Genomic DNA, 27,295 nt, shown 5'->3' with positions numbered 1-27,295 from the left:
AGTACTCCGGGCTTCATCTCTGGACACACACACCTCTGGTCCTATCGCTGCTCAGGTTAACTGCTGACCTGGATACCTGTCATGGGTCTCCCATGACCCACCATTTGGTTTTCTTTCTCACTGAGAGAAAGGGCTTGGCTTACATTCGGGCTGACCTCATGGTAACTGATTGTTCACTTCTCCACTGAGCTGTCTCCTCTGGTGGCCCATGCTTGTACACTGAGGATGTAATGGTGAGAAAGTCACTCTCCCGTCATTAAATCCCCAAGCCCTACTCTGTGGTAGTGTTGCAAACCGTAAGTTCTATAACAGTAATTCCTAGCTCCTCTTTGTACCCAGTGTAAAGTACTTGGTAAATGGCTTACCAACATACTCTTAAACTGCTCCTTCAGACATCACAAACAACCCCAGTAATGCAGACACAGAGACGTTTGTTTATAAATGGATTGTGCATCATTACCGCCAAATAGCTCGAAATGCCCAAGAGGCAAACAGAAGCATGATTCTGCACAGGACTGTGTTTTGGAAGACAGAAAAATGAAATTAAAATAAACATGATTATAAGGTTTTTGCCAAATGTTGTAATGGAGGGTTTTTCTGTTTATTCTCATTTTTCTTTCTTTCCTTCTCTTTTTTTCTTTTGGAGGGCTGAGAATAAGGGGAAGCAAGAGATGAGAGGATCCATGAGGAGAGTAAGGAAAGATGGGAAAGCAGTAGGAAAAGAGGTTGAGGATGGAGGCTCAGAGACTCAATAAGGAGGCAGGAAAGAAGAGAGAAGGAGAAGGCAGTGTTGGATATGGAGAGACATTTCCTACTTTAAAAATGAAAGGCAAAGAGGCGCCTGGGTGGCTCAGTCCACTAAGCGCCTGACTTCAGCTCAGGTCATGATTTCATGGTTTGTGAGTTTGAGCCCCATGTTGGGCTTTGTGCTGACAGCTCAGAGTCTGGATCCTGCTTTGGATTCTGTGTCTCTCCCTCTCTCTGCCCCTCCCCCACTCATGCTCTGTCTCTGTCCCTGTTTCTCTTTCTCTGTCTCGAAAATAAATAAACATTAAGAAAATTGTTTTAATTAAAAGCAAAATTAAGACACTGCACATGGTAAATAAAGCCAACTGCTCTACTATCCATAGGCTGATGATCACGTCAGGCACTGCACACGAGCTGCTTCCCCTGCACAACAGCGCTGGGCACCCCGTTACATGAGTAACAATGAGCCGAAGGGGACGCAGAGCCTGGGCCATGGCGACACAACCATGAGAGCGGCCGTGCTTCTTACTGACCAAGAGCTCCTACAATAGCTTTTTTAAAGAAATGCTAACTAAATGGACAGCATTTGGCTTTTCTGCTTTTGTTCCGAGCCACAATATTCTTACCACATGCTTTAAGGACCCCCAAAAAGGTCCTTGTGTGGGGGCCACCCACCTCTAGAGGAGGAAACACACATGGGGTCTTGAATGGCATGGTTATGAATGAAAAGCTGATAATTCTAACCCTCTATGTAATCTAATCCCATGCACAATGAAAAAAAAAAAGAAAAATAAACTTTGCAATCAAACATTATAGTTTTGGGGACAAAAATGCTGCATGTAAAAGTCTTAGTTTTCATTCTAGGGCAAATTAAGGAATGTGTATATATAAGTGCTCCTTTTTAACTCAAGTTTCCTCAATCAAGGATGCAATTGATTTTCAGATTCTTGACAGAAGAGACTGGGTCTTGTGGTTTGCAGTCTCACTCAGACAAAGATTTTTCAGTCTTTTCACACATGTAAGGGAAGGTATGAACACTTACTCAAAGATATGTTTGTCCTTCTCTGCACGTATAGGAGGATTAGGAGGAACTTAACTGAGGAACAAGGGGGAGAAGAAGGGGGGAAATGGTGGGGGAAAGGGAGAGAGGCAAACCATGAGAGACTCTTGAATGCTGACAAAAACTGAGGACTGATGGATGTGGGGGGGAGGGGGGAGGGGCATAGAGGAGGACACTTGTGGGGATGAGCACTGGGTGTTATGTGGAAACTAATTTGACAATAAACTATTTGTAAAAAAAAATAATAATAATAAAATAAAACAGAAAGGGCAGGAGCTTGGGAACCAAAAAAAAAAAAAAAAAAAAAAGATATGTTTAAAATCAGATGTTGATTTTGCCATGGGAGGAAACTGGGTGAAAGGTATAGGGCATCTGTATTACCTCTAACAGCTGCATGTGAATCTACATGCATACCAGGTATGGCCTGTGAGGAAGACCAGGGGCAGTTGCATATTGCATCATCAATGTCTGCAAATGATACACCCCTGTTTAGGGTGAATCACTGAGTCACGTCACATAATATGCGCCAAACATCGTTTTAATAAAAACTGATTTGAGGGGTGCCTAGGTGGCTCAGTCGATTAAGCGTCCTACTTCGGCTCAGGTCATGATCTCACGGTTCGTGGGTTCGAGCCCCGCATCGGGCTCTGTGCTGATAGCTCAGAGCCTGGAGCCTGCTTCAGATTCTGTGTCTCCCTCCCTCTCTGACCCTCCCCTGCTCACGATGTCTCTGTCTCTCTCTCTCAGAAGTAAATAAAATATTTTTTAAAAAACTGATTTAATCCAGTGCATATTCTCTGCCAGGCTTTATGCTAAGCATTTTATATACATTCTTTTATTCTTTTATTTAATCCTTACTTCAATCCTCCAAAATAGATATTACAGTCTCCATTTTACAGGTGAGAAGGTTAAGGATGAGACTGCATAAGTAGCCCAAGATCACAAAGCTTGTCAGAGGAGATGCTGGGACTCCAGCCCAGATGTATCTGACCCCAGAGGCTTGCCCCTCACCCCCTATCTGATCCACCCAGGGCTCTTGCTGAGGTCTCAGTCAGTGCAGTTGCATTCTTCCTGGTCATTCTGGCAACTTGTTTTTCCTACACAAAAGTTGTTTTATGACCTCTTGGCTAAATCACCCTGTAGGTTCTGAAACAAGGAGAATTATTGTGATATCTTCATCAGTGATGGGCTTTATAGAGATAATAATTCCCAAATAGTCTTATTTGTTCAGATAAACCATCCCAATACGGTGGCTGTACTTCAAAAGATAACATAGTAGTCCCGCTAAATTAGATGCCAGTGGCCAGAAGGGCAGGGAAGAAGGCAAAGCAATGAACCCACCACCACCTCCAGTGACAGAAGGCTGCCAGTTCTCTTTCATTCAAGTCAGCGTGCTTCTCCACGAAGTAAGGATAATGATAATCGCCATTCAGTGTTGTGAGGATCAATAAGCTGGTATTTACACTGTGCCCAGGAGAAAGTTTGACATACATTAAGTGACTTTAATTCAGGCTCCCCAGAAACAGAACCTGTGAAAAGAAATCAGGTGCGAATCACATATTAAGAGGACAACTAAGGGGGGGCTGCAGTTTTAAGCAGTGTCCTGGGGGGCAAGCTGCAGTCCCCACCCTCAGAATTATTTCCACTCAAGGCAAAGGTGCTGGCCTTTCACACTCCCACTCCCATCTGTTGTTGGCCAAGGGCCACCGGGGTGAGGATGGACTAGAGGCATTTCCAGCTGTCTGTACCAAAAGACAAGGCAGTTCCAGGGACCCACATGCAGTCCCCTGACATGGCGTAGGTGTGGCTGGTGGAAGCAAAGACTGGAGCCAGAGGAGGAGAGCAGAGAAAATGAAGGGGATCCAAGAGTATCAGGGTAGAGCACTAACAGTACCCCCTATGACAAGCATTTAATAGCTGCTTGTTTAGGTGCCCTGCTAATCATGCTAAGTGGTAGGACCCACAGCTGATTAAAAATTGTATTTATAGAAGTGGCTGTTACAACCGAATAATATTTACAGCACAGTTTATCTGATATATTTAATGACATGCACAAATCAGTTCTCTTTCTGTGTGTGTGGCAATCACTTTGCACAAATAATAATTTATACACATAAGTGAAAATTATTCTGGCAAAACAGAGTTTCAGTTCTTTCTTTCTTTGATGGTTCATGCCAAACAGCATATATTCAATAGCACCACATATTATATGAAAACCATCCTACATATGTTCCCGTCATGCACAACCCTCCCCAACACACACACAGACGTTTCTCTCAGTTTCCCACGCTGTCCCCAAACCTCCAGTCCTGCCTTCTACTTTATCCCTCATCACCACCATCGTCAAAAGATCTGGGATAGCTCCTCCTCATCAAAACATTCTAGAATCTTCTGGATGCTGGGAGAGTCCATCGTTTTAATAACTATATTTATGCAGCTTTGAAGCCATTGTGCACACACAGAGTAATGACAGCAATAATAATAGATGACCCATTCTTATGCTGGTGTTGTGATAAGTACTTCAGAGGAATTCTCGCACAACAGGAATCTTGACAATAACCATATGCTTTTTAAATCTCCATTTTACAGATGGGAAAACACACCTACATGAGCTTACTCCAGAGCTCAACCACCTACACTACATCTACCAGTTCTTAGTAGAAACGGAAGTCTGTGAAGAAAACAGAGTTTCCACAAAGCTGGGGCAGAAGACAGACCCACCTCCCATTGCCTGGATAGGTAGAAACCCTTCGAAGCACTTGCAGATCTCCAGCATGCTGGGATGGGGGGAGGGGCTCATTATCTAACTGCCATCTTTCCCTCCTAAGTTTGGACCTAATGGAGACATTCAGCAAGAAGAGATAAATGGTGAGCAGTTGCCAGCTGATGGAGAATCATGCACACACTTCATCTCTGATGCCACACCTTCTTCCCCAGTCCTGGGATTCTGGACCACACAACACAGGGCTCCTTCCTGGAGAGAAGGCTGTCTAGGGTGCTTTCGAGGCCACAGGAGTAGCAGATCTGCATAAGCACCTCCATGGGGCTGAGGCAAGCAGGCCAAGATCTTTCCCCCAGTTCCCCAGAGAAGTTGCTCCTTTTCTCCTGGGGACAAGGGAGGGTATGCGCATGGGTAGGTAAGTGTTTTTCCCATGTCTGTCTCTCCTGGAGAGCAGTGGAAATCCCTGTATCTGAGTGGAAGTAGAGAAGTAGGGAACTTCACCTTAACTCAGTGCTATATAATTTTGGTCAAGACTATAATAGAGCACATCAGCCACCCCAATGAGAGCCTTATCTCTTTCCATTTCTTATGAGATAGAACATAAAACTAATTATGTGATGACATTATAGTAATGCTAAAAAATGGCTTCATTAAAATAAAAAGATAATGATGTGAACACTAAAATTTGCAACAAGTCCTGAAATATTTTGAGAGACTGTCTAAAGCATTAGTCCTAACTAATATACATTTTAGTCTATGATTAATGACAGAGAAAGGCAACATGTAGTATTCACCATCCACGTTGCATATAGGGCTGACTGTAAACAACTAGATACTTCTTTCTTAAGGTTGTTTCACACATTAAAAGATAATGGCTTTTTAGCTTTAGCTGTAATCATCAAGACAGTATGGTACTGGCACAAAAACAGACACTTAGATCAATGGAACAGAAGAGAGGATCCAGAAATGGACCCACAAACCTAGGGCCAACTAATCTTTGACAAAGCAGGAAAGAATATCCAATAGACAAAAGGCAGTCTCTTCAGCAAATGGTTCTGGGAAAACTGGACAGTGATATGCAGAAAAGTGAACCTGGACTACTTTCTTACCATATACAAAACTAAATTCAAAATGGATGAAAGACCTAGGGGAGAAAGCAGGCCAAAACCCCTTTGAAATTGGCCACAGCAACTTCTTACTCAACAAGTCTCTGTAGGCAAGGAAAACAAAAGCAAAAATGATCTCTTGGGACCTCATCAAGATAAAAGTCTTCTGTACAGTGAAGGAAGGAAACAATCAACAAAACTAAAAGGCAACCAACATAATGGGAAAAGATACTTGCAAATGACATAGTAGATAAAGGGTTAGTATCCAAAATCTATAAAGAACTTATCAAACTTAACAGCCAAAAAGCAAATAATCCAGTGAAGAAATGGGCAAAAGACATGAATAGACACTTCTCCAAAGAAGACATCCAGGTGGCCAACCGACACATGAGAAAATGCTCAACATCACTCATCATCAGGGAAATACAAATCAAACCCAGACTGAGATACCACCTCACACCTGTCAGAATGGCTAACATTAACAACTCAGGCAACAACAGATGTTATCGAGGATGTGGAGAAAGAGGAGCTCTTTTGCACTGCTGGTGAGAATGCAAATGTGCAGCCACTCTGGAAAACAGTATGGAGGTTCCTCAAAAACTTAAAAACAGAACTACCCTATGATCCAGCAATTGCACTACTAGGTATTTATCCAAGGGATACAAATGTGCTGGTTCGAAGGAACACATGCCCCTAATGTTTATAGCAGTGTTATCAACAATAGCCAATGTATGGAAAGAGCCCAAATGCCTATCGACAGATGAATGGATAAAGAAGGTGTGGAATATATATACAACAGAGTATTACTCGGCAGTCAAAAAGAATGAAATCTTGCCATTTGTAACTATGTGGATGGAACTAGAGGTATTATGCTAAATGAAATAAATCAGTCAGAGAAAGACAAACATCATATGACTTCACTTATATATAGAATTTAAGATACAAACCAGACGAACATAAGGGAAGGGAAGCAAAAATAATATAAAAACATGGAGGGGGGAAAAACATCAGAGACACTTAAACATAGAGAACAAACTGAGGGTTGCTGGGGGGGTGTCGGTGAGGGAATGGGCTAAATGGGTGAGGAGCATTAGGAGGACACTTGTTGGGATGAGCACTGAGTGTTATACACAGGGGACAAATCACTCTTGAAATCATTATTGCACTACATGCTATCAACTTGGCTGTAAATTAAAAAATTAAAAATAATTTAAAAATGGTTAAAATGTATTTTATACACAGTATATTTTATTTTGTCATAATTAAAAAGTTGCAAATAAAAATATAAAGAAAATGGCTTTTAAAAAAAATTTAATGTTATTTAGTTTTGAGAGAGAGAGAGAGAGAGAGAGACAGAGACAGAGTGTGAGCAAGGGAGGGGCAGAGAGGGAGACACAGAATCCGAAGCAGGCTCCAGGCTCTGAGCTGTCAGCACAGAGCCCAATGTGGGACTCAAACTCCTGAACTCTGAGATCAAGACCTGAGCTGAAGTCAGATACTTCACCGAATGAGTCACCCAGGTGCCCCAATAATGGCTTTTTTTTTAAAGGTTAAGATCAATTTTATTGAGGTATAACTTATGTAGAATAAAATGCTCTGATGATTATTAAAAGAACATAGTCCAAGAGAGATGGTGTGGTATACCATCTAGGTTATGAATATACTTATTCTGGAAGAAAACATTGGTCAAAATCTTGTTTGAAATGCTTACTCAGCAAAAGTTTGAAACCTCTCGACCTACTATCAACAAAAAGAGGCCAACATATCTGAGCCCTGGACTTTGATGGTCTGGAGACAGCAGAAAGATGAGACTATCGGCATAGCCTTGTAGGAGCCCTAAATACTATGTAAGAATGTCCACACTGCTACTCATAATAGCCTAACCTTGTGCAATAGAGATACTGTTTGAAGGCAACTAGAGTTAAAATGCAGAAATGCATATTTGCAGTGAGACAGCATTCTCAAAAGAAGATTTCGGGAGGGAGGAGAAGACATTTGAGATAAAGGAATATATAACAACCCATCATCACAGCCGGTTCAAATCTTTGACATCACACTTTTATAATTTAAGGATGCTGCTTGTCCTCTGAACCTTTAAACTTACGTGTAAATATGTGTAAATTCCCATTCTTGAAGTGATTTCTTTTCATTATGACTTAACTTAATCATACCTTCCCAGCTGGTTAAGCATAGCTGGTTCCCTTTGGGCATTCAATCATGTCTATGTCTTCCATTATGGTTATCTATGAATGTGATGGTCTTCCCTATTCGAAGGTAAGCTCCTGAAAATAGGAACTTTGTAAAATAAAATGCTATAAAGCAGTGTTATTAAAAGAAGACACAAGCCATAAGGGGGCCAACTCTCCAATACCTCCCTTTCTTCATGAGGAACTTGTTTGGATCAATATTTCCCCAAAGTGCAATCTGCAATATGTAATCCTACCAATGAGTGGAAAAATTTCTATTGTCAAATAAATTTAGGAAGTTTCTGTCTCATCCTGAATAGGTCCTTCTCTGGGGGTGGGGGTAGGGGTGTCACAATTCAAGCTTTTTATAAAGACCCTTGTTTAAATGTATTATCCAACCAATACCCAAACTTTCCTAACAACAGAATGTCCCCACTCTCAACATGACATTGACGGGCAGTCCTGTATTAAAATAAATGCCAAGATCCTTCCAAATTCTAACATGTCTATTAAGAAATACCATAAAAGTCACTAATTAGAATCAATTGAGAAAAGCAGGATGCAAGGCAGAAAGTCTACATTAAAATCACATTTTTTAAATGAAATACAGTATTTCAAGTCTATCAGAAACTGAAATTAAGCTCACAAAATATAATCTCTTGTGAGATGTTTGCTATAAAAATAGAGTATTTTACATATCTGCATATTTTTAAATGTTTTTTTAAATTTATTTCTAGGAGAGAGAGAGAGAAAGAGAGACAGCGTGAGCAGGGCAGGATCAGAGAGAGAGGAAGTCACAGACTCTGAAACAGGCTCCAGGCTCTGAGCTGGCTGTCAGCACAGAGCCCGACGCGGGGCTCGAACCCACGAACCGCGAGATCATGACCTAAGTGAAAGTCGGATGCTTAATCGACTAAGCCACCCAGGCGCCCCCATATCTGCATATTTTTAAGTAACAAGTCATTCAAAGAGTCTGGAAATTTTGATTTTAAGTATATTAACATTCTTTCTAATGCAATTTTGACACAATTAATTTGCTCTGTGAAGAACAATTCTCCTAAACCAAGGTAAAGTGGCCCCAGTGGTTGTTGAAATCTCTACAAACTCAACATTAGTGAAGTCTAAAGGCCTTATTCAAGTAACAGAACTGTTTACATACATGAAGGTTTCTGAAGGTCCTAGATCTCTGGATACAAGAATATTCTTAAGTGAGTCAAAGTGAGCAGTACTCTATTGAACAAGTATCTAAATTCAATTTAGTATGTATAGCAATATTCTTTCTGATTACAAAACTAAAACATGCTTAAGAAATAATTGGAAAATTCAGAAACTTACAAAGAATAAAATAAAAACCATTTGTATTTCTACCACCCAGAGATCCCTACTCTTACAGATTAGCAATTCTCTTTCCAATCTTTAGGCTATGCAGATGCTTCTGCATATGGTTACTATAGATCATACTATACATTTGGATTTGAAGCCCTTCTCAGATTACCCTGTTATCTCTAAGTCTTCAGGTATGAATTTTCCCACTCACTGGAGTAGGAGACTATCTCAAATAGTATAGACCTCATTACAGGTTTAATAATTTTTGAGCATATCTTCTATATGAGCATATCTTCTATAGCAGTGGCTCTCAAAGAGTGGTCTGGGGTTTTCCAGGAAACCCCTAAGGCCAGTCAAGTCACCTGAGGTCAAAAAATTTCATAACATTATTTGATGTTTTCACTCTCATTTTTTCATGACTTTATAATGGCATTTTCTAGAGGCTACATGTGTGGTGACATCATTGCTCCAATGGTTAATGAAATGCATACTTGGAGTTTCTTGTGTCTTAAAAGTTCCTCCAATTTAGTTTCTAATGTGGTAAATATCAATAGGTATAAACAACAAAAACGAAAATTCTTTTGCTCTTAATAATTTTTAAGAGTGAAAAATGGTTACTGAGGCCAGACCCAAATATTCAGAAATATGGTTCTAAGGGAATTGTCTCCTGCTTGAACCTGGATTTATAGAGGTTTTCCTTTGGGGTTTCTGTAATTTTTTCCAATAGAGTTTTGAGTTTGCCCCTGCTTGAGTCCCAAAGGGTTCACAGAAGTCTGAACTACTTTTTTATCAGTAGCTCAGTCCTGGATTTCCATATTTGCAGAGACCGATAAGCGCAGGATTTCCATCTCCGGCGGGTAATATTTTCCTAGCCATGTCCATGGCAAGCAGTTGTGGGCTGTCTTTCCTTCCAGGTCGAGACGGGCATTGTGCTCCTGGCTCCCAGCTTACTTGCTGGCCATCCCCTGGTCACACCTTGGAAGGCAGAGTGCCACCTCCCACACACTAGGTCTGCCCTTTCCGTTTCTGGGACCTGATGATTTCTTTTTCTTTTGATGTCATCCATTTATTATCAAAATAATATTTGATACATTATCCACATATGTGCAACAGGGTTTAGCATATGCATAATCCAGCATCGTGACCCAGAGGTTGGCACTTTAATGATTTGTTTTAATCATAAAATCATTTTATATTTAAATTTTCTCACACTTTTAAATATTCTAGGACCATTTTTATTTACTGTATACCATAATTCATTTAACCTGTCTCCTATCATTGGGCATTCAGGTTATTTCTACTATTTGAGTATTATTAATAATGTGGTGATGCCGACCTCATGCCAGTCAGAGTGGCTAAAATGAGCAAATCAGAGAACTCTAGATGCTGGCGAGGATGTGGAGAAATGGGCACCCTCCTACACTGCTGGTGGGAATGTAAACTGGTACAGCCCCTCTGGAAAACAGTGTGGAGGTTCCTCAGGAAACTAACAATAGAACTCCCCTAGGACCCAGCAATAGCACTGCTAGGAATTTACCCAAGGGATACAGAAATGCTGATGCATAGGAGCACATGGACCCCAATGTTCATAGCAGCACTCTCCACAATAGCTAAAACATGGAAAGAGCCTAAGTGTCCATCAACAGATGAATGGATCAAGAAGATGTGGTTTATCTATACCATGGAATACTACATGGCAATGAGAAACAATGAAATCTGGCCATGTGTAGCAACATGGATGGACCTTGAGGGTGTTATGCTGAGCGAAATAAGTCAGGCAGAGAAGGACNTAGGAGGAACTTGATGGAGGAACAAGGGGGAGAAGAAGGGGAGAAATGGTGGGGGAAAGGGAGAGAGGCAAACCATGAGAGACTCTTGAATGCTGACAAAAACTGAGGACTGATGGATGTGGGGGGGAGGGGGGATGGGCATGGAGGAGGGCACTTGTGGGGATGAGCACTGAGTGTTATGCGGAAACTAATTTGACAATAAACTATTTGTAAAAAAAAAAAAAAAAAAAATAATGTGGTGATGCCGGCCTTGTGGTAGATCTTACTGAGAATTTGTGAGGTCAAAGGAAGAACCTAGTTTGGATGATTTTTATATATAATATCACATTGTCCTTCAGAATGGCTGTAGCAATTCATAAATTCCAGAAGCATGTAGGAGAGCCCTGATTTCCTTGTGTTCTTACTTATGCTGTAAATTAGTTGAGATTTCTGCCAAATGACAGAAAAATGATGTTTTATCATTTTAAGTAGCATGTGATTACCAGTGAAATTGAACTTCTCTTTCCTTGTGAAATCTTTTATCTTTTGCCCATTTTTGTATTGAGGTTTTCAGTGGTTTTAATGTAGCCCCGCAAAAGAGGACCATGTCCTAACTCCCAAAACCTGTGAAAGCAAACTGTTTAGAAATGAGTGTAACTAAACTGAGGATCTTTTTTTAAAAAAAAAAAAAATTAATGTTTTATTTATTTCTGAGAGAGAGAGAGAGAGAGAGAGAGACAGTGTAAGCAGGGGAGGGTCAGAGAGAGAGGGAGACACAGAGTCTGAAGCAGTCTCCAGGTTCTGAACTAGCTGTCAGCACAGAGCCCGACACGGGGTTCAAACCCACAAACTGTGAGATCATGACCTGAGCCGAAGTCAGACAATCAAAGGACTGAGCCACCCAGGCACCTCTAAACTGAGGATCTTAAAGGAGATCAAGTTGGATTATCTGGGTGGGCCCTAAATCCAATGCCAAGTGTCCAGATAAGACACAGAAGAAAAAGACTCAGACACAGAAGTAAAGCCATGAGAAAATTGAGGCTGAGATTATGTGGTCACAAACCAAGGAACCCTAAACTATCAGCAACTGGGAGTGGCAAGGAGGGATCCTCCCCTTTGTAGAGAGCTCCGCCCTGCAACATCTTGAACTGTGAGAAAATAAGTTTCTGTGTTTTAAGCCATCTTGTGTGGTAATTTGTTAACCAGCCAAAAAAAAATAGAATACAAGATCTTTTTCTTATTGAATTTTAAGAACGGTTTATATATAAAATCCTTTGTCATACATATTGTAAATACTTGCCTCAGATGGCCTCATCTATGGTGTTTTTGCATGAAAAGTTACTGACTATTTTTTTAGTCTGTTCAAAATGTTCTTCTTTCATGTTTCCTGCCTTGAGTACTTGATTCAGGCCCTCCTGAAGTTCCAAAATAGTCAACTATATTTGTTCTCATTCTAACTTTAGTTTTATTTTTAATATTTAGTTCTTGAATTTATTTTGCTATCTTGTACAATGGATTTTTTCAAACAAATAAACAAGTATCTCAGAAACATTTATTAAAATGCACCTTTTATGAGACAAAATTCCTGTATATAGTAGTCTGTCTTCAGTTTTGAATTCTGCTACATTGATACGTTTATCTCCTGTTGCCCTTATACTATTTGGCTTTAATTTTTATCACTTTGTTATAAATTTAATATTTATCAGCACATGTACCTCTCAGGATGCATCCTTTGCAAATATTTATTTCCATCCCATCTAATTTGTCTTCCAAATGAACTTTAGAATCGCTTACCCATTTTCTAAGAAAGTTTTCATTAGAATTTTATCTAGAATTGTATTATGTTTGCAAATTAAACTCAGAAGAACTAAGTCTTAAAATAGTCATCTTGTCCAAAAATATATCTGTATATTTATTCAAGTCTTCTTTTATGTAACCCAGTGAAGTTTAGACATTCTTTTCTTATTGTGCCAGTTATTTAATGAGCAGATACACACATAGATAGAAGTTTTTTCAATTGTTATTTGTTTGTGTATTTGTTTACTGGCTTCTCAAAACCATGATATAGACTTTGGCCATGAAGTTTAGTGTCTGTCAGATCCGTTCGGTGGGCCAGGAAGTGTGCTCTCTCCCAGAATAAAACACTGGCCTCAGTGGAAAAGGAACTCACCAAATTTCAGTCAGGGAGTAGAGCACATGAGATGCAGTGCTGAGTCTAGCTCGTTCACGGAAGCTTCAGAAAGGGATGCCTCTGAACCCTTCTATGTACTGGGCCTTCCTCCGGTCAAGTGTTACAAGGGGCCACATGGCAGGAGGACTGGCAAGCAGACTCAGAGAGTCTTCCATGGAGCCCCACAAGAGTACAGTATCCTAGATTCCCGTCCCTAAGTGGCCACCAGGATGCTGTCACCCTTTGGGGAAACCAGATGCCTGAGGAGCATCAAAACAATCTGCATTATTAGGCACAGTCACTACAAAGCTGTCACAATTCCTACTCTTCAGTAAGAGCGAGATACTCTCTTCCACGAAATGACCAAAGACTTCTGGCAGATGAGTCCCCTGGCATTAAGCAGAGACTGCCAGATTCTAAACGGACCATCTGTGGATGTGGTCATGAGTGCAGTCAGTTTCGCTTCTTTCACTGGGACGTACGAATCATGTGAAACGAATCATGTGAAAGGAGCCTGAAGAGAAACAAAGCCAGGAACTGAATTCTTTCCCAGAAACACATGGATGATCCCAAGGCCCCTAGAAGGCTGGGAAGGGCAGAAGGAAAGAAGCAACCTCTTTCAACAATTCTCCTTATCTCCTCTGGGATTAATAAATGTTCCCCCAAAGATCCAGTTGTTCATTCAAGACTTATTTGTTTAGTACCTACTATACACCAGATACTTGTCTGAGAGCTGAAAATAAGAGATTGAACAAAACACACAAAGTCCCTGATGGTATGGGGCTTTCTTTCTAGTCCAAAGACAGATAACAAAACAAATAAATACATAATTTCATGTGGTGGTAAGGGCTACAAATAAAAATAAAGCAACATAGGAGGCCAGAGCAATGCTGTCCCACAGAGCTCTCTGTGATGATGGAGATGTTCTAGATCTGTGCTCTCCAGTAAAAGCAGGGCAAAATTTTAAATCTAAATAACCACACCGGACTAGTAGCCACCCTGTTAGACGGCGTAGGGTTACAGGGTTCAGGAGGGGCTGCTATTCTAAGAGGAGCCATCCAGGTGAGAGCCTCTGAACAGAGGGGATTTGAATAGAAGCCTGATTAAGGCCAGGGGATAAGCCCCACGCTCCCCAGGGCCTCAGAGCTTTCCAGACACACAGAACAGCAAGAAAAAAGGTGTCATGTGGAGAATGGCAAGGAGCCCAGGTGCCTGAGTAGAGTCAGGGAGGGGTGACAAGGGAAGTGACCACGGGCAGATCATCAGGGGCTTTGAGGCCACAGTAAGGGCTTTGCGTTTTGACCTAAGTGGGATGGGTTTAAGGTAGGAAATCTGAGAAAGTGTAGCTTAATCAAACCCTATTTATGTAAACACTGAAAATGCCTTCTTTCACTCCATCTTATTAGCCTTCCTTTTCACATCTTTTCCAATCTTTGTTCTGACAATAATCATCTGATAATGAATAGGACAACTTTAAAATAAAGACTGTATTTATTAAGTGTATTTAAAGACAGGTTTGAGGAAGGAGGAAGACAGCTGGAAGAAAAGCTCCTCAGGGCAGACAAAGCAGTCAAGAGGAAAAATCCAACCCTCCAATGTACCATGTAGGTGCTTAAGAAGGACCTGTGATCAGTCTTCCTTCTTCTCCATATATGCACTCAGTCTTGCATCAGAGCTACTGCAAAATGAGACTAGTTTCCATTTCCTCTGCTTGCCCATCACTGGAATTGGAAGAGAAAGAAATGGACGCAGGCAATTTATAACTTAGTCACATCTTGCAGATTTCTAAGTTGGCTATGGAGCCAAATCCTGGTATTAGGCAATTACTTTAATTCAAAGACAGAACACTAAGAGAGTCATGTAAAGTACACATTATCCCAGGAATAAACACCTGATTATTCCTAAAGATGAACAGAAACTCCACAACATCCATGAGTCAACAGGTATCCTAGAAATAGTGAATGACCTAAATCATTAGGCACACAGTGGTCTTAGATTATAAGTCAAACGCACACCTGGTTTCCAATACTGCTTTTGCGACTTGCCGGCTTTGTGATGCTAGGCAAGTTACTTATGGTCTTCAGTCATCATTTACATTATCCGTGAAATGGAAGATAAAAGCCCTGTTCGAAGGATTAAATAAAATAACAGCAAAGACAACACTTGGCGCAAGTTACTTACTCAGTAAGCGCCAGTTTACTTGAAATTAAAGAATAAAAGGATGTCATTTATAAATATACTTCACAGTCCAGCAGCGACAATGCTGGCAATTTTCCTTTTTTGAAAGGAAAAAGTGACCATGAAATGTAGGTTGGCAGTGCACTTCTCTAGCCAGGAGTCAGGCTGGGGAGTCACCAAGCACAGTGCTTTTGCAGAAAAGACTCACTCGAGGTATTTATGGCTGTTGCTGAGATACACAACCTGAGGTCTGGCTGCAGGAAAGCTCCAAAAAGAATGTCTGTTTGTCTGCTTGTGTCTTCTGAGCTAGTCAGGCAATGTGATTAGCATACTTGCCTTTTTAATGCAATTTAAAGGCAGAGCCAGATTTACCAAGTCAGCCTCATTCATATTACACTGATAGCAGAAAAGCTCTGTCCTGGACTTTAGTTAATTCCCTCAAAGTCAACAGGAGAAAGAAACAGACTCCCCCAGACTTGCACTATTCTCCTCTTAATTTCTGGAAATGGCATATTTTCTCTTTCTGCTTTGTCCACAACTTAGTAAATATTTCCTTTTGCAAGCTTACCTAGGGCACGGCTACAAAAGTGCTGCCTTTGTTTACTTTAGCACGTCTGAGCCATGATAAAACCCCTAGAGCTTCAGCCACCCAGGGACGCTCTACTCATTGTTCCCTTTGCTTGTGGCCTGTCCAAGGAAGAAATCAGAGACTTCCTAAACAGTTTCACCAGTGAGCTGTGACTAAATGCAGGTGCAGCTTTGAGACTCAGGTGTTTTCGTGGTGCCAAGTGGGATCTGCAAAGCAAAAGAATGGGGTGTTCATTGACTCAGGGTGCCACGTACTGCCCAGGGCGCTTGCTCTTTCTCTCGCTCGCTCACTCTCTCTCCTTTTTTATTGCTCCAACTGGTTATTTATTTCTTTTTAAAGTTTTTATTGAAATTCCAGTTAGTTGACATACAGTGTAATATTCATTTCAGGTGTACAATTTAGACATTCAGCACTTACATACATCACCTGGTGCTCATTACAAGGGCCCTCCTTAATCCCCATGACCTATCTAACCCATCCTCCCCACCCACTTGCCCTCTGGTAGCCATCAATTTGTTCTCCATAGTTAAGAGTCTAGGGCTCTCTTGCTACAAGATAATTCTGCATGATCAAGGAAGCCACTGAGGAATGGGTGCCCTCCTCTCTTTTCCAACAAACTTTTTTTTTACTGCCACTGCGGAAATGGAGCTGCTCATTAATTCACACACAACATGTAAATAAATGGCTAAGGAGTGCTTTAAGTAACTCCTCCCTTCTCTGAGGTGTTGGCTTTGAACTTAATCCAAGGAAATGTGTGAATTATAGAATTCTGAGCTCACTAATTGGGGTGATAAGTTAGATATTAGGGGACAAGAGGAATTTCTTGGTTTAAAATCCCTCCAGTGGACTACTGAATATGCTACCTGCATGAGAACAGATCTTGGCCTGTAGTAACCATCGCAGGGAAGCCAGAATTCATCCATCCATCCCACCAGACTACTAGCTCTTTAAAAGAAGAGATGGTGGGGGAATGCCTGGGTGGCTCAGCCGGCTGGGCATCTGACTCTTGGTTTTGGCTCAGGTCGTGATGTTATGATTCATGAGTTCGAGTCCCACGTCAGGCTCTGTGCTGACAGTGTGGAGCCTGTTTGGCATTCTTTCTCTTCCTCACTCTCTCTGCCCCTCCCTGCTTACACTCTCTCGCTCTCTCTTTCAAAATAAAAACACTTTTTAAAAAAAGGTTTTTTAAAAAAAGAAGAGATTATGTTTGGGTTCATGTCATATCCTTTAGTCCCCAAGGCAATCCTGGGCACCCATTCAACTAGCAGCTATTGTCACCTATTCAATAGGGGGGTCTGGACTCTCCCTAGGCTCTGTGCATACAGAAATTAAAGGCATGGATCCTCACCATCAAGGAATTTCCCATTTAGTGGAACATCCAACCACTAAACAGATCAGTGTCTTACAATGTGATAAAAGCTATGTGCTGGCACATGTTATTGTGATAATCTGGGATAGAGTGAGATCTAAACTGATTTGACTAGGCAAAAGACGGCCAAGTAAAGCATTCATAGACCAAGGAATTAGCTTATTAAGACTGTAGCAGGAACTCAGTATACACTGAAATAAAAGTAAATAAACATGTGGTGCATGAGAGCCTTTTGCACAATTGTACCTGTGTCAGAAAAAAAAATAAACAAAAGTAAAAACAAAATTGGACTTCCAATGCCTCTGTGACTGGGGCCAATGGTCAGACTCAACCTTTAGCAAGCACACTTGCTAAAACTGAAATGTTCAGTTTCTTCCTTCACCTCTTTTGGTGTCTCACTTGTCTGACATTGTCATCTACTACAGATTAGCACCAAGGAGGAAGGTATAAAAGCACTTTCACAACTGACAGGAATACATGATTGACAACTGATGACACATAGCAATGTTTCCTAAAATGCACTCCAAGAGATATTAAAAAGCATTCCTCAAAAAGAAAGTTTATGGACAATTAAAATGGGAATATACCTGTTATTTTCTCACCACCTCCACTGCTCATCACCTGGTCCAAGCCACCATCTTGTCTCACTTGGACAAGTGAGACTTCCTAGTTCTACCTTTGACCTTAGAGCCTCTTCTCCACATAGCAAGCAGAGAAATACATTCCAAAGGTAGGACAGAAAATATTACTCCAGTGCTAAGAGCCCTCTAAGGGCTTCTTCTGACTCCCGTTGCCCCTGCAAAGAATGGCCAATCTCCTCTCTGGTCTCAAATTCTACCAAACCCCCTCACTCCACTCCAGTCTACTCTAAAATGCCAAACACTCTTCTGCCTCAGGGCCTTTGCACTTGCTCTTCTCTCTGCTTAGAATGCACTTTCCCCTCTCTCATAACTGTTAGCCTCCGTCCCTTATTTCCTTCTCAAATGTCATCTCCACATAGAGCCCTAGACTATACTAAGACAGTGTCCCCACATCATCATTCTCTGACCCTTTATAATGTTTTTCTCATCATTTTTCATTATCTGACAATATATTATATGTTTTGACTTATTATGTGACTATCCCCAGAAACTATATACTCCATGAAAAAAGGAAGTTTTATTTTGTTCTTGTCTAAATTCCCAGCACCTAGAAGAATGCCTAACATTTTCGAACATTATTTGTAAAGCAAATGCTTGAAGGTAACAGTAAATTTAACAAAACTGATTCTTTTTATTGTGGTTACTGATTTTACAGACCTTCTCAGGACCTCTGATATGCTTGCTACCCATGCCTAATGTGCGTCTTTCCTCCATGAAGGGGGAAAAAGCATTGCCCAGACTTATCTGACCCCAAAACATCTTCTCAGGATGGGTTTTGGGATTCTCCCATCAGGAGTGAGATGCAACAGGGGTGAAAATATTTTCCTGGTGCTAGCAACAGGAGAAGGCTGCCTTCTCTTGTAATCAGTGCAGTTGCCACAGTACAGGAAGAGAAGGGCCACCAGTGCCTCTCAGGATGAGCCCAGAAAAGCCCATGAATTCTGCTATTTCTAATCTTGGGAAGGCAAATTATCTGATGTCACCACTGTGTAGTCAGCTCTTTCTGTCATGGCCAGTACAGTCTGCAGAAAAATGTTCCTTTTGTCTTCCCGTCTCCATCAGCAGAATGGAATCCAATCATAACAGTTCCGCAGGCCACTCTCCAATTGGAAATACTCAGGGAAGAGGGAGGGGGACAAAATCTATTTCCTTACTGGAAACGTGCCTTCCTTTGCCCTCTATCCATCTCTCACATAATTCACATGTAGTAATTGTAAGTAGTCATCATTAATGCTATAGCTATAAGGAAATCACATGTGATTCTTTAAGAAAGGTCTAAATAAAAAAAGAAAAAGAGTTAGTGAAAGAACTTATCATTCAAAGGACCACTAATGAAAATAACTCCTGAGCCAGGTAGCATTTAATCCAGTCCATATTTCTGAGTGTCCCGGCTTGCAGAACTAAGGGGTAGGAGAATGGGTTGTAGGAGAGGGGTAGGAGACCAAAGAAAAGAGAAAATAGCCTGTTTCCTGTGAATTCACTCTCCGGTGGGACTCCAACCTCACTATAACGAGCTGGAATACACACCACGGTGGGACATGTTGTGCCCGTGAGGGCCCGGGACAGGAGGAAGATGGAAGGGGTCCATCCCACTAGCTTGCTAGAAGGCAGAAAGGTCCACAGGCTGAGTGTGGGCTCCCCCTCACAAGTGATTCTATTTTAAGGCAATGCCAGTGTTGTGTGAAGCAGATTTTGAAAGACTCGTTATGAAATGACCAGTGATTTGGGCTTTAACAGAGTACCTGGGACATCAGTGCTAGCCCACCACATCTGCAAGGAAAAACAACAATGATAACAACCAAAAAACAAGACAATAAGTTGATTATGTTCCTCATGGCTGAAAATGGTTTTATGTTCTAAATTGATTTTTCTTTATATAAGTGAGACCTTCTGGTCCTAATGATTTAAAAGATCCTAAAAGGTTTTCTAAATGTAAGCAGAATCGATAAGGCCTATCTGCTTCCTTCATGTCTCTCCCCCAAATGTTTGTTTCTGCACTTGGTGCATAATACAGAAAATGCAATACAGGTAATATTCAACCCCTCAGCATTTATGCTGCATCATCTGTACAGTATATTAACATTTGTAAGCAATTTCACATACATTATCTCTTATGATCTTCACTTGTACTTAGAGTGGATTTCATAGACGAAGAAATGGATACTGAGTGATGTGTTGGGATTACCCAGAATCACAAAAGACCAGTGTTATGTGATGTTATATTATGTTGTGTTGTGTTATGTTATTTTTTCTTTTCTTTAATCTATTCTATTCTATTCTATTCTATTCTATTCTATTCTATTCTATTCTGTTCTATTCCATCCTATCCTATCCTATAGACAGAGTGTGTGACTGGGGTAGAAGGGCAGAGTGAGAGAGAGAGAATCTTAAGCAGGCTTCACATTTGGCACAGAGCCCAATGCAGGGCTCAAATCTCACGACCCTAGAATCATGACCTGAGCCAAAATCAAAAGTCAGACACTCAACTGACTGAGCCACCCAGATGCCCCACGGAGGCCAGTTCTAACACATGCAAAGCCAAACCATGTCTGAATCTTGTTCTCTTTCAGCTGCCCAGTCGTGTGAACTTCAAACACTCATGGTCTTAGCATCTTTCTGGCAGGCAGGCACTACTGTGCCTGCTTTTCAACATGTTTCATCCTACCCTGAATTCCAGAATTCAGTTTCTAATTTCTTCATCCAATGCATAGAAGGAGGCAAACAGAGATCAACAGAGCTCCAGAGCAGCATCAGGGCCAGCGGGCTGCTGGGATGCTCACACCCATGTAGTACACTTGTGCCTGCCAGCTTTGCACCCAGTGATCCACCAGCATTGTTACTATAAGTCAAAGGCTCACAGGACTGCCTTTGACTGTCCAATCCCAAATACTAAGTTCACAAACCCTGAAGCTCTGCTGGGTTAGATTAATAGCTCCTTCAGGATCATGCCTTGACTTGAGAGAGCGCCATGCCTACTCACTTCACATACAAATATAATAATTCTACTCAAGGGTGTTCCTACCCATACTGCACTGCCATGGACATTAGTGCTCCCACTTCCCGCAGGAGCAGAGGGAGTCTACCAATGACACTCCATGCCCTTGATTTCCTCCTCTACTGCTGTGTCACCTCTTCTGCCCCTGGCTGGCTCTTCCAACTGTGTTGACATGCTCTCACAGCTTCTCTCTTGTCCAGCAGCATTCTCTGCTGAAAGAACTCCAGAAACATTAAAAAAAAAAAGTCCTTTTGTGGCATGCATGTTAGAAAACACTTCACTATTTGTTAGAGACACCATTTACAATTGTTAGGTGATTCAAAATACTGTGGGTAGTCTCCCCTGAAGAACAGTTAGTAACAAAATGTAACCTCTCATTGTTATTCTTTTTGTTGTGTGTGTATGTTTGAGAGAAAGAGTGCTTGAGCAAGGGAGGGGTGGAGAGAAATCTTAAGCAGGCTCCATGCCCAGCAGGGAGCCCCACTTGGGGCTTGATCTTAGGACCATGAGATCACGACCTGAGCCAAAATCAAGAGTCAGATGCATAACCAACCAACTGAGCCACCCAAGAGCCCCATCTCTAATTGTTATTCTATTTTTATGGAAAATCAGAGTTGAATGAACATCCTGTCTTGAAATATCTTTTTTAAATATAAAGCATTGTATTAGTTTCCTTAATATTAGATTGAGAAAACCCTAAGAACCCCATTAAAAAGCAATTAAAATGAATCGTTAAGTTCAGAAGAATATTAATTTCCTAGGGCTACTCACTTTGCTTCTAAAGTCAACAGGACCATGGTGAAAACAAGAAACCAACACAAGCATACAGCTCATCAGTTAGTCAGCCTCTTCTTTGTCTACACAACACCAGACAACCAAATCTTTTTTTGTCAGTGCAATTAACCAAATTAACAAGTTGTCTCTATTTGCTTGAGGATGGAAAAACAAACTCACATTTTTTTCCCACTTGATTCCTAGGTCAAGTAGCAACAGATAACTTAAAGCTTCAGCTTGAAATAAAAATATGGCCTTTTATGCCCTAAAAGGTTAGATGACTTTAAGTTTAGCCAATGCAAAGAAACCTTTTTTTTCTTCTACAGGATACAGATGTATCCTTTTTTTTATTAGAGGAGAAAAAAGGTATTTTTTCTCCTCTAATAAAAAAATTAAAATATTAAATATTAAAAAAGATAAAAAATACCTTTTTTCTCCTCTAATACAGCAAAGAAAAAATACCTTTTTTCTCCTCTAATACAGCGAAGAACAAAATTTCAATAACACTTGTGCTTAAAAATTTTATGCAGGAATATAAAGTAAAACATGTCTTTAGAGCAAATTCTGCAAATGTTGCTCATGTCTCTAATTCCTGATGAGCTTAGTGTCTGTCTGAACACACTGTGTTCTCATATTCCTATCAGTGCCCTTCTGTGCGACTCTTTTAAATTCCTCTTCCTCAATCCCTCTCTTTATGTTCTTTATACCTACGTATAGGACCTCACTCTTATGTTTCGCTTTTTACTGACCACATTATAGAACAGAAGTTAATTGGTGATTTTCATATTATTGTTTGATTTCATGTCTTTGTAATTATTTTTTAAATGCAAGAATTTTTTTTAAAAGTTATCCTAATACTTTTAAAAGATCCTTAAGTTGCTTTCACATCATATGATCTTCTGTTGATTCTCTACCCTCTGCTGATCATGGGTCACTGGCTCTAAAAAAAAAAAAAAAAAAAAAGGCTTTTTATGTTCAGTGTAGACAAATAACTCCAAAAAACTATCCTGAAAAACAAATACCTTCAACATTTGCCTACTGTGTTGTGTAGACTAAATGCGAGTGACCTTTTCTTAAAATGTGAGCTTTTTTTTTTTGCATATTTAGGTGTAATGTAAAGTTTAAGGAAATCTGTAGATATTTTCTGTTTTTCAAGAATTAAGCCTTATTTTTAAATGGCTAATCTTAACAAAACACTGTAAAAATTAATTCTTTTGAGAAAATTACTTCCTTTATGGATCTTCGAATACTCCCCACATCTTGGGTAATCAATTCTTAACTGCCAAACATAGTATCAAATGAAAATGTAACTGCAAACTGAAAGCTCAGAAGTGTTGCTTGTTAGATCTGAATTGCATGTGTACAAAAGCCAACTTTTGTGCCAGCCCATTAAATGATGGCAGCATTTCTTAAGCTATGCTCAGTGGAAAAGAGGCTAAAGAAATAGTAACAGGTGTTATTGTATATTAAACATTTAGAATTCACAAAAGCACCAAGGCCTCCTTGTTCTCAGATTGTTGGAAATAAGCAAAAAGTTTATAATTTTTGCAATAACATTTTGCAACACTCTGTTGTGCTCAAATTAGAATACTTCAAAAAATTATTCCAATTTTGGATCACTTACTGATTTTCATAAGAAACTACTGTTGCAAATATTTCTTTTTCCATTGGATTATTTGGTCATTTCTGGCAGTATTTAGTCCCTTGTGTACTCATTTTTGTGGTCTACTTTCACCCAAATGTTTAGCACATTTCTTGAGCTTCTGCTAGCGGTCTGTGAACACTTTAATTCTTTTCACATTTGACAGATCTTTATTACCTTTCTGCGATGTCAGACACTATTCTAGGCACCCAGAATGCAACAATGACAAGCAAGATCCCTGTCTTATGGAGTTTCCATGCTAGCATGGGGAGAAAGACAATAAAAAACAAACATACTAAAATAAATCAGCTAGTTATTAGAAGATAATCTATGCCATGAAAAATAAATAGTAAGGCATGGAGTGTTGAGAGTGGGAAGGGGGTGGGTTGTAGTAATAATCAGGGAATTCAGAGTAGGTCTCATTGAGATAAGATTGGGTCAATGACTTAAAGGAGGTGAGAGCCAGCCAAGAGGATATATATGCAGAAAGAATGTTCAGGGCAGCAGACAGGACTCAATGCCTAAGTCACGATTGTTCTTGGCATTTTAGAGGATCAGCAAGGAGGCTGGAATGGTTGGAATAGACTGATAATGGGGAAAAGTAGGAGATAAACTCAGAAATGTTACAAGGATCAGATAAGGTAAAGCCCACAAACATTTGTAAGGACTTCAGCTTTTACTCTGAGTAAGACAGGACCTGCTGCAGGGATCTGGACAGAGAGGAGACTTAATCTGACTTTGGTTTAAGATATTTTTCTGGATGCTATGCTGGCATAAACTCTAGAGAACCAGAAACCAGGTAGGAAACTACTTCAGTAATTCAGATGGTTCACACAGGAGTTGGAGGGCAGCAGTGGAGGTGGTGAGAAATGGTCAGATTCCAGATACAATTTAAAAGTGGAAGCACAAAGACTTCCTGATGTGGAGTGAGAGAGAACAGAGAAGAAGGAGAAGGAAGGATTTTCCATCACCTGTGATGCGGTAGGTTTCAGAAGCAGCAGGCTTGGGTGGGGGTTGGGGAAAAAGGATGGAAAGTTTGGGTTTTGGACATATTAAATTTTAGCTACTGATTAGGCATCCAGTGGAGATCCTGAGTATGTAGTGGAGGTTCTGGGTACAGTGGTCTGGGTCAAATTATATGCATTTGACAGTCAATAGTATAATGGATACTTAAGCCCTAAGCATGAATGAGATCACCAAGAGAGCGAGTGTAGGTAGAAGAGAAGAGACAAGAGGGTAGGAAAGGAGAGGATTGAACCCTGGGTGACTGAAAGGTTAAAAGGTTGTAGAAAAGAGGACAAACCAGCAGAATAGATTGAGGAGTGATCTGTGTGGCAGAAGGTGGCCCAAGAGAGTGTAATTTCATTGAGACTTAATGATGAGAGTATCAAGGAGGTATGTAACAGTCAGGATCCAGTAAGGAGACTCAGTTGAGAGACTTTAATGTAAATATTTATCAACTATGCAGTTGTTAACCAGGTAACAAAAAGGTGAAAATAGAACTATAAGGAATTCCAAGAAAAAACTATGACCTCTAGGGCTGGGGGACCAAAGAAATTGTGTTTAAAGCTTAGAGGAGGGTCCCACAAACCTGAACGCAGACCCCTGAGAAGCAGGTGCTGCTCAAATGGCATTGCTGTTTATGAGCTCAAAGGAGGGAACTCGTGGGTCTGGGAACATTTTCCTAACAAAAGGCTGTCAGCCACCTGGTACTTATGTCTCTGAGAAGGCTATGATGAAGCAGGGGAGACACAGAATCTGTAGTAGGCTCCAGGCTCTAAGCTGTCAGAACGGAGCCCCATGCGGGGCTCAAACCCATGAGCTGTGAGATCATGACCTGAGCCCAAGTGAGATGCTCAACTGACTGAGCCATCCAGGTGCCTCGAAGGTATGAATTTTAAAAAGACACTACTGAACCCAGTACAGGCAAGTCTTGTAAGTAGTAGAAAAACTGCAAACTGGAATCATGTGGCAACAGGAAGGAATTGTCACTTCTGAAGTGAAGACATTTTTCTAAGCTATTACACTCACAAGAATCATGGGTAGACAGAAAGCCAATAGGAAATGACTGAGAAGGAGCAAGTCTGTTTTTCCTCCTCCAGACCCTCAACTTCCCTCTAGCATTTCCTACCGGCAGAACTTAACATGCATCCATCTTAGAAATCTAGTTTGTAGAGTCTCATCACAAACAATATAGAATGGTAATCTTGTAGCTGAGAGAGACAATATCTTAACAACTACCACAAGGAGATAATAATCAACTGTGTCAAAAACTTGCTAACAGGTAACAAAAGATGAGAAATGGTAATTGTTCACTGGATTTAGGTTCATTTGTTCCATGGTCAAATAAGTTCAAGACGTACTGTTGTAATGTTTTTTGTTAGACTGGCCAAGCATTTCAGCACTCTGGCCAGCTCCTTTTCAAACGGGTTCAGCTGATTATGACCGATGAATGTAATTAGAACAGTTACATATACATCATGCACAGGTAGTGATCTACAAAAGGTTCACAGTGCTACCCACAGCCACCACATACCCTGTCACTCCCCTCTGCTGACTCGTATTTCGACATTTCCATATGAGTTAAAGTAACTTTGAAAATGAACCTATTCCTATGGTTGACCACATACAGGGCCTATCAAATAAAATCAGGCAACAGACCTATAGTAAAATGAAAATTCAGGTCCCTTCTTCTTTACTTCACTTCCGTAATTTCAGTAAAAAGTCTATGGATGATTGAAAGCAGGTATTTATATTTCCTTGTCTATTTCTTTCGAGGGTGACAGAGAATTCAAAGTAGTAGAAAGAAATCATTTTATCAGAACAGCCAGTATCAAAAAGACAAGAAGTAACAAGTGTTGGTGGGATGTGGAGAAAAGAGAAACCTTTACACTGTTGGTGGGAATGTAAACTGGTGCAGCCACTATGGCCAACAGTATGGAGGTTTGTCAAAAAATTAAAAATAGAAATACCATATGATCCAGTAATTCCACTTTTGGATATTTATCAAAAGAAAATAAAAATTTATTTTGAAAAGATATATCTACCCTTATGTTTACTGCACCATTATTTACAATAAACAAAATATGGAAGAATGTACTTACATGTCCATCGATAGAGGAATGGATAAAGATGGTGGTATATATGTGTGTGTGTGTTTGTGTGTGTATTTATATATATATATATATATATATATATATATATATATATATATTCAGCCTAAAATGAAATTTTGTCATTTTCAAAAATATGGATGAACTAGAGAGTATTATGCTAAATAAAATAAATCAGAGAAAGACAAATACCATACAATTTCACTTATCTGTGGAATATAAAAAAGAATACAAATGAAAAACAAACAGAAACAGACTCATAAAAACAGAGAACTGGTGGCTGCCTAAGGGAAGGGGATGGGGGAGATGAGTGAAATAGGTGAAGGGGATTAAAAGGTACAAACTTCCATTTGTACAATAAATAAATCACAAGGATGAAAAGTACAACATACACGGTATATGTATAGGGAATATAGTCAATAATATGGTAATAGGTTTGTATGGTGACAGATGGTAATTATATTTATCATGGTGAGCATTTCATAAAGTTTCTAATTATTGAATTCCTATGTTGTACACAGAAAGAAAGAAATTATTTTGGTAAATCTGGGGCAAACTCAATGCACATTTTAGACACTTAGATGTATCCTTGATACCTCATTGATTAGTTTGGAAATATTTTCTGCTCTTCTTTTTTTTTTAATGTTTTATTTATTTTTGAGAGAGAGAGCAAGACAGCATGAGCAGGGGAGGGTCAGAGAGAGAGGGAGACACAGAATCCAAAGACAGGCTCCAGGCTCTGAGCTAGCCGTCAGCACAGAGCCTGATGCGGGGCTTGAACCCACGAACGGCGAGATCATGACCTGATCTGAAGCCGGATGCTCAACCGAATGAGCCACCCAGGCGCCCCATTTTCTGCTCTTCTTTAATTAAAATTTGTGAAAATTTGCTGATGTCCTGACTATTTA

The 27,295-nt window shown here is 40.3% G+C and overlaps 1 protein-coding gene across 1 annotated transcript in view; it reads right to left on the bottom strand.

Moving 5' to 3' along the window:
* SV2C (synaptic vesicle glycoprotein 2C) overlaps positions 1–27,295 on the bottom strand; it is a 207,755-nt gene that overhangs the window by 155,273 nt on the left and 25,187 nt on the right. The gene's annotated exons all lie outside the window — the stretch shown is intronic.

This window comes from Hyaena hyaena, unplaced genomic scaffold, assembly GCF_003009895.1.
Source record: "Hyaena hyaena isolate Hyena2069 unplaced genomic scaffold, ASM300989v1 scaffold_260, whole genome shotgun sequence".
In the NCBI taxonomy this organism is placed as follows: Eukaryota; Metazoa; Chordata; class Mammalia; order Carnivora; family Hyaenidae; genus Hyaena; species Hyaena hyaena.
The sequence above is the reverse complement of the archived record's forward strand: the minus strand, read 5'-3'. Positions and strand labels throughout refer to the sequence as shown.